Source organism: Schistocerca nitens, chromosome 2, assembly GCF_023898315.1.
Source record: "Schistocerca nitens isolate TAMUIC-IGC-003100 chromosome 2, iqSchNite1.1, whole genome shotgun sequence".
NCBI lineage: Eukaryota > Metazoa > Arthropoda > Insecta > Orthoptera > Acrididae > Schistocerca > Schistocerca nitens.
Genome location: NC_064615.1, coordinates 840,305,741 through 840,313,248, shown reverse-complemented (window position 1 = coordinate 840,313,248; position 7,508 = coordinate 840,305,741). Strand labels below are relative to the sequence as shown.

The 7,508-nt window shown below is 42.4% G+C and overlaps 1 pseudogene; it reads left to right on the top strand.

Annotated features, from left to right (window-relative positions):
- Positions 1 to 528: 528 nt before the first annotated feature.
- LOC126238581 (5S ribosomal RNA) lies at positions 529 to 646 on the top strand (annotated as a pseudogene).
- Positions 647 to 7,508: the final 6,862 nt, after the last annotated feature.

Below are 7,508 nucleotides of genomic sequence, written 5' to 3'. Positions count from 1 at the left end.
GTTAAGGCATTTTCAGCCAGGTGGCAGGTTCGGATACTTTTGATCACATACAGTGTGTGTGTGTATGTGTCTTTTTTTTCCAGAATGTTGGGTGTGGCGACAGACTGATCTCTAGCACAGCTCAAGGTAGAGATTAGGCTGAAAAGGTGACAGTTTGGTTACATGTTAGTGAATGTGAATACAATCTCTTAATTGTGTTGGCACTCTGATCTGGCTTTAAATTACCAGCTTCCAATTCAGTCTACAGGTCAGTCAGTCACCACGTTTTAGGTTTATCACACTCAAACCTTGTTCCTGAACACATTTCAGTACACACAGCTGAAACACTCTATAGCACTCTACTGAGTATTGATAGATCTCACAACTAATTACAAAGCTAGGGACAACAGACACAACTGTAGATACTGGCCTGGGTGCACTTCGATGATGCCAGCAGAGTAATTTACTGGGTTGATATAAATACATGATCTCATTTACTTACTATTCATGCTGTGCTATATTAAATAAAATGAGTAGCTGTTTGTGGGTGCCAGCAGCCTTGCCACAGTGGTAACACCGGTTCCTGTCAGATCATCGAAGTTAAGCACTGTCGGGCTGGGTTAGCACTTGGATGGGTGACCATCCGGTCTGCCGAGCGCTGTTGGCAGGCAGGATGCACTCAGCCCTTGTGAGGCAAACTCAGGAGCTACTTGATTGGGAAGTAGTGGCTCCGGTCTCGTAAACCGACATACGGCCGGGAGAGCAGTGTGCTGACCACATGCTCCTCCGAATCTGCATCCAGTGACGCCTGTGGGCTGAGGGTGACATGGCAGCTGGTCAGTACTGTTGGGCCTTCCAAGGCCTGTTCAGATGGAGTTTGTTTGTGGGTGACAAACTCAACTGCACATTGGATTTCCCTGTTTTGTTTATAAGATTCTTCAGATTTCATAGTTAAATATTTATGATAAAGGAGAAGTGGGAGTGAATGATTGAAACAAATACGGTATTTAGCCAACATATTTATTTACTGAAAAGTACATTACAATATTCACTGTTACTTGTGACTGTTGACATTTTTGGAAGAAACTGGATTTGTCCAATTATTAACTGCAGCTGTGAACATCTGCCACCTGAACAACCTGCCTCTAACATATTCACTATGTTCTGGACCATAAAACTCTTGTTTCAGATTTCTTCTTTAGACAATATTGACTTGACATGTAATTAGACTGTTAAACAAAAGTTTGGATTTTACTGCACATACTTGAGCAGTTTATGCTGTGGAATTTTATACTTTCTCAAGGCAAAAAGGGCACTCAAATCATTCTCAACAATTCTGACATAATAATTTAGTGTGTTACATGACTAATATGAATTAAACACTGCTCTGTCCTTCATTCAGTCCCAATACAGCACCACTGTTCCTTGTTTATATGTGTAAAACTTGAACAATATTTGTATGTCTCCAAAACTGGTAACTGTATTTTGCTCTTCATACTGCCTTCCAAGGTTCTTACCAATCCCCCCCCCCTCCCCCTCCCCCCCAATTATTGCTTTCTGCATCATGTAACCTTCTGCATGAAGGTCCATCTGTTGTCAAGTAGTGTCACAAATTAGAGAAAATTGATAGCACTGCATTTGGTTCAGCTTTAGGTAATTTCTTACAGATGCCTACATTTCTCCATCAACTATAACCTATTCTCTTTTTACTATGCACTCCTCATTGTTTTATGCATATTGCAACTTTGGGACATCAGTAGGAATTTTTCTCAGCCACTTTTCCTTAAGTTCTTCATCGCCTGGGTAAAGAAAATGTAATGACAGATTGATTTTGTGATTTGTACAGCACCTCGAAACTTTTAGTGTCTGAAGATAGACATTCTATATTTCTGTTACAATGTAAAAACACACATTTTATAAAGCTATTTGTATATATTTATTTGATTTGTACAGTAACTTATGGGGAGCAAAGGCCTTTGTAGTCTAGTCCCTTCAACCCCCACAAACCAACCAATAACTTATGACATAACCTTGAAGCATAATCTGAGAAATGCTGGAAAATGCTCATTGATTGTTAAGAAATTATAATAATGATCTATACTAGCTGTTAATGAATAACTATCATAAATAGCATTGAAACTTCATTGCTGCTGATGATAATAATACACGATGCCATACACAATGTGAATGTTGTTCTGAATCACGTGGAACCTACGGCCATGAAGACAAGTTAGGGACGTCACTTGTGTCAAATGCGTGGCCATAGAGTAGAAATATTTCTATCCTACCAGTCATAAATACAGGCCTGAGAACATGACCATATGATCTCAGGAATGTAGTATTCGTGGCAATGATAAATACTTAACAAAGCCCCTTGGTCAAACCTTTGACAGTGTAATAGGGAATAGCCTTGATAAAAGTTAGAGCGAGGACCTTACTTTGATGAAAATTCGCCATTGTATCACATCTCACTTCATTTCCTTCTAATGTGTAGTGACCGCAGCCATCATCTGGTGCCTGTGTTGTGTTATTGCACAAGTGTCAACTTGAGTGCAAGTGTCAGTTTTCCACACGTGCCAAGTAGTTCCACACTTTCCACTAGGAACCTTGTGTTTTGTTCTCACCATGGGCAGAGCTTTTATTCCTTGTTTTGCTACTTCCTGTATGTTGATTAGTCTATATTTTTTACTTTTAGTCTTGTGTGGGTTCCCATGTTGAATGCACACAATAATGCAAGCAGACAAGCTCACTAAGTGCAATTGATCTGTTACTTTCCTAGTCTCGTGAGCATGATATTAGTGTTATCTTCATGAGCTCTTTATTTAGCATTCCACGGTGAAATAAATTTCCTTTGTTGTGTTGAAGATACTCTGGTGTATGTGTTATTCATATAGCAGGAATGGCAGAGTCTCAAGGCCTAATTCTCATACACAGTGGCCAAACTGGTGACCCCGATGTGATAGGTCACCTGCACATTCGTAACACAATTAAACAACACAATGGATGAAAGTCCAGAGATTGTGAACTCAACTGTGTCCACACCAGTCGTGAGGCTACCATCTTCTGGCTGCACAACCCAGCCTTGCGGTTCGCCCAGGTACAGACAATTTTTTTCTATTCTGAAGTGACTGCAGATGCTTCAAAATTTGCATTGGTGATGAGCCTGTTGGGAGTAGCAATATGCGGCAGTAGTTAGAGATATCACTGTCGCACCACCTGAAGCGAATGCTTATGACCACTTTAAGTCAGAACTGATCTGCCTTGTTTCTGCATCTCTCTCACCGCATTAGACAGGTACTGACGCAACAGGATACTGGTGACCATTAAAGTACCTGCAGCATCTCAGAAGCAAAACTGATGCAGGTACCGCACCCAATCAGCTGTCGCATATTATCAGGAGCAGTCACTTGCCTCCCTCTATCAAGGCAAGGCGATTATTACGATGCAGTCAGAGATGTCACTAGAGCAGTGCCAGAAATGGCTGACAAAGTACTGGATGCCATATTGCCTCCACTGTGGAGATCACATCTGGCACAGGGATAGAAGGCACTCTCACAGCAGGGCTGCATCTCGCTCACCTGCACTGACACTTGATGGACAGAAGGATATCTGCTGGTATCATCGGCATTTTGTGCAATGTGCACAACGCTGCATCAAGGGGTGCGTACCCAAATGCCAGCAGCAATTGACAGTAAACGTTCCGTTAGATTGCAGTAAGCGCTTCGTTAGATTGCCGACCAATGTCACAGCACCTAATTCAGCAGTGATCGACCGATGCACTGGCCTTTGGTACCTGACAGACACTGGCTCTGACTTATGCATCTACCGAAGCATGCTGTTACATAAATGCTGACCACATACGACATTCTGCCTGGCGGCTGTGAATAACTCACCTATCTCCACATATGGCCTGTACAGAATAGAGCTTGATTTTGGCCTCTGCTACGCCTTCCCATGGAATTTCACCGTAGCACACACGGGTGAACCAATAATAGGTGCGGATTTCTTGGAATATGTTAACCTTTTGTTAGACATATCAAATCCCCGCCTTGTAGACCAGACCACCAGGCTGACGGCCGCATGTTTCCAGTACCATACACCCATCCAATCTGCCCAGCCGATAACTACTGCAGACTGTGATTATTCTGTGCTACTGAAAGACTTTTTGGCATTAACGAAGCCACCAGGCATACCAAAGGACTTCCAACACAACAGGATGACTGAGGGGCCCCTGATCTGCTGTCAACCTCAAAGAGTAGCGCCGGACCAGTTGAAGACAGCAAAAGTCGAGTTCAAGAACACGATCAAAGAAGGCATTATGCATCCATCTGATAGACCCTGGTCTTTACCACTGCACCTCATTCTTAAGAATTGAAGAGCTTGGTGGCCTTGCGGAGACTACAGATCTTTGAACAACCACACGATTCCTGGCATATATCCGGTACTTCTGCTCCGTGATTGTAACTATGCATTGAGGAGTGCTTGTGTCTACAGTGTGCTAGATTGTGCCAACGCCTACACTCAGATTCTGGCGGCAGGTGAGGGCATACTAAAGACAGCCATATTAAGGCATTTGGATTATTTGAGAGAGTTCATGACTTTCAGCCTCCAGAATGCAGCACATACGTGGCAGAGGTTTGTCCATTCCATGCTGCACAGTCTGTCATTTTGCTTCGCATACCTGGATGACATCTTAGTGTTCTCCACATCACCAGAATAACACCACTGGCATCTCATACAGGTTTTCCAGTGGCTGAGTGAACATGGATCATGCTGAATGTGGTGAAGTGTGTCTTCAGACAGCTGCAGATAGACTGTCTAGGCCAATGCATTACCCCTTCAGTCTCGCTACCACTGCTGAACAAGGGTGATGCTATCTGCCACCTGGACCGGCTGGTCACATACAAAAAATTAAGGCACTATTTAGGCATGTTGAACTTTACCAACAGTACCTACCACATACAGCTTAACTTTAAGATCCACTGACAGCAGCGCTGGTGGGCCCGAAGACTAAAGGCAACTTAGCAATTACCTGGACAGAAGATATGATCTCGGCATTTGAGAAGTCTAAATGAGCAATAGTGGACGTGAGTCACATGGCAATAGGTTGTGTATTTCAAAAATGTATTGAAGAGACCTGGCAGCCACTAGCTTTCTTTTCTAAAGTACTGAGCACCTCACAGAGGAAATGGAGAGCATATGAAAGGGAATTATTGGCGATGTACAAAGCCGTCAAGTAGTTCTGCCCTCATGTTAAAGCTTGCACCTTTGTAGCACCTGCAGACCAGACCTGGGTGGTTCCTCCACAGAGCTAGTTACGGGGAATACTGAGACTACCCTGCAATTTTGCAGAAGCTGCCCCATGACAAGAGATCGACCCATCTACTATTGTTGGGCATCTCGGAGAGCACATAGAGAAGATATGTCCCCAAAACCTTCCAGACTTGGTACCAGTCTCTTTTTCACACACAAGGACCTCAGCTCATGGTCACATATGATGCTATGTAGCGATGCCTTCAGACTGGCTCTCCAGCCCCCTTACACTGGTCCACACCAGGTAATCAGCAAGGGAGACCACACCACGGACATTCTCTTCAATGGAAAATGTACCGTGGTCACTGTAGAAAGAGTGAAGCCAGCCTATGTGTTCCATGAGCTGCCACCACCCATGGGCTGACAACCACTGCCTCCGCCTCTCCGTCCAGTGCCCATGTGTGCCCCAGATGTGACCTGGACAACTGCACTTCCTTTGGCAACAGCTTCTGTACAACAACACACCACGAGATCTGGATGTTATGTGCACTTCACAGTGCGCTTTCTAGATGGCACTCCGTTCCAGACGAGGGGGCTGCTGTAGTGACTGCAGCCATCATCTGGTGCATGTTGTGTCAGTGCGTGTCAACCCAAGTGTAAGCATCAATTTTGGCCCATGCTCCAAGTAGTTCCGTGTATTCCAGTAGGGGTGCTTTGTTTTGTTCTCATGATGTGCAGAGCTTTTATTCGTTGTTTTGTTACTTTTTGTATGCTGGTTATTCTGTGTTTTTTACCTTTAGTCTTGTACGGATTCCTATATAGAATGCACCTAGTAATGCAAGCAAACAATGAGCTCACTAACCATAATTGATCTGTTCTTGTGTTCTTAGTCTTGCGAGCCTGATATTTAGTATTCATCCTCACGAGCTCTTTATTTAGCATTCTATGGTGAAATAAATGTCTGTTGTTGTTTTGAAGATATTCTGATGTACATATTACTCCTGTAGCCAGCATAGTAGATTCTCAAGATCAGACTCTCATACATGGTGACCAAAAGTGCATTTAAGCTATGAAATGACAAAGTATATTTGGTGCATGGCTATGACCACTGTAATTGTTGCAAAGTATTAAGAATATGAAATTCTTCATAACATCAAAAACCACAATGAATCATTGGAATCTCTCTCTCTCTTTTTTTTTTTTTTTTTTTTTAATAGCTGCAGCAATCAGCCACATTCAAAACTGCTGACAGATTTAGGTGAGCCAGAGCCATTCAGGTGCAACCTTTCATGGAGTCTCCATGTAGATGTACTGGCTGTTTATCAGGCAATAAAACCGTGTAGTTAACACATGGATAAATCATAAAGTATACTGGTATTCTAATTAGCTTCACTAAGTCTGTTGATTCATCTGTGGTAAAATATCCATACAATATATGTCTTCCATTTACATTTACAAAATTTGGCTTGTTTTCCATACTTTAACAATGAAATGCAGTATTAGCAGATGCACTCAAGAAACAGTGCACGCAGAATCGAAAAATGCCTATAATTGCTTTGGTAGAAAAGAAACAAGTCAATCTGTTGCAATGTATTCACTAAAGTCTCACTAAAAACAAAAGTTGTCAGAGACGGCAAAATTCTTGATCTATATTTACTGCAGAGTATATAAAACTACTCATATCAGCACATAATTTTTAACATTCATCCTCATGTTATCTCTGCAACTTCTGAATTTAATGTGGATGTGGTTCAAACAGCTATTTAATAAGAAATAAAAATTAATTATCAATCAGCACTCTCACATGAAAGTTGTTCTTGTGAATGGAAATTTATTATGTTACACAATTTTGTTGAAGGGCAGTGTACAGTCTCCAGCCACATGTACACTGAAACGCTGAAGAAACTAGTATAGCCACGTGTCTTCAAATACAGAGATACGTAAACAGGTAGAATATGGTGCTGTGGTCGCAAATGCCTATATAAGACAACAAGTGTCTGACGGATTTGTTAGATTGGTTACTGCTGCTACAATGGCAACTTATCAAGATTTCAGAGATTCTGAACATGGTGCTGTAGTCGGTGCACGAGCAATGAGACACAGAATCTTCGAGGTTGCGATGAAGTGTGGATTTTCCCTTACGACCATTTCACGAGTGTACCGTAAATATCCCAGACATCACTGCGGCTGGAAAAAGATACTGCAAGAATGGGACCAATGACGACTGAAGAGAATTGTTCAATGTGACAGAAGTGCAACTCTCCCACAAATTGCTG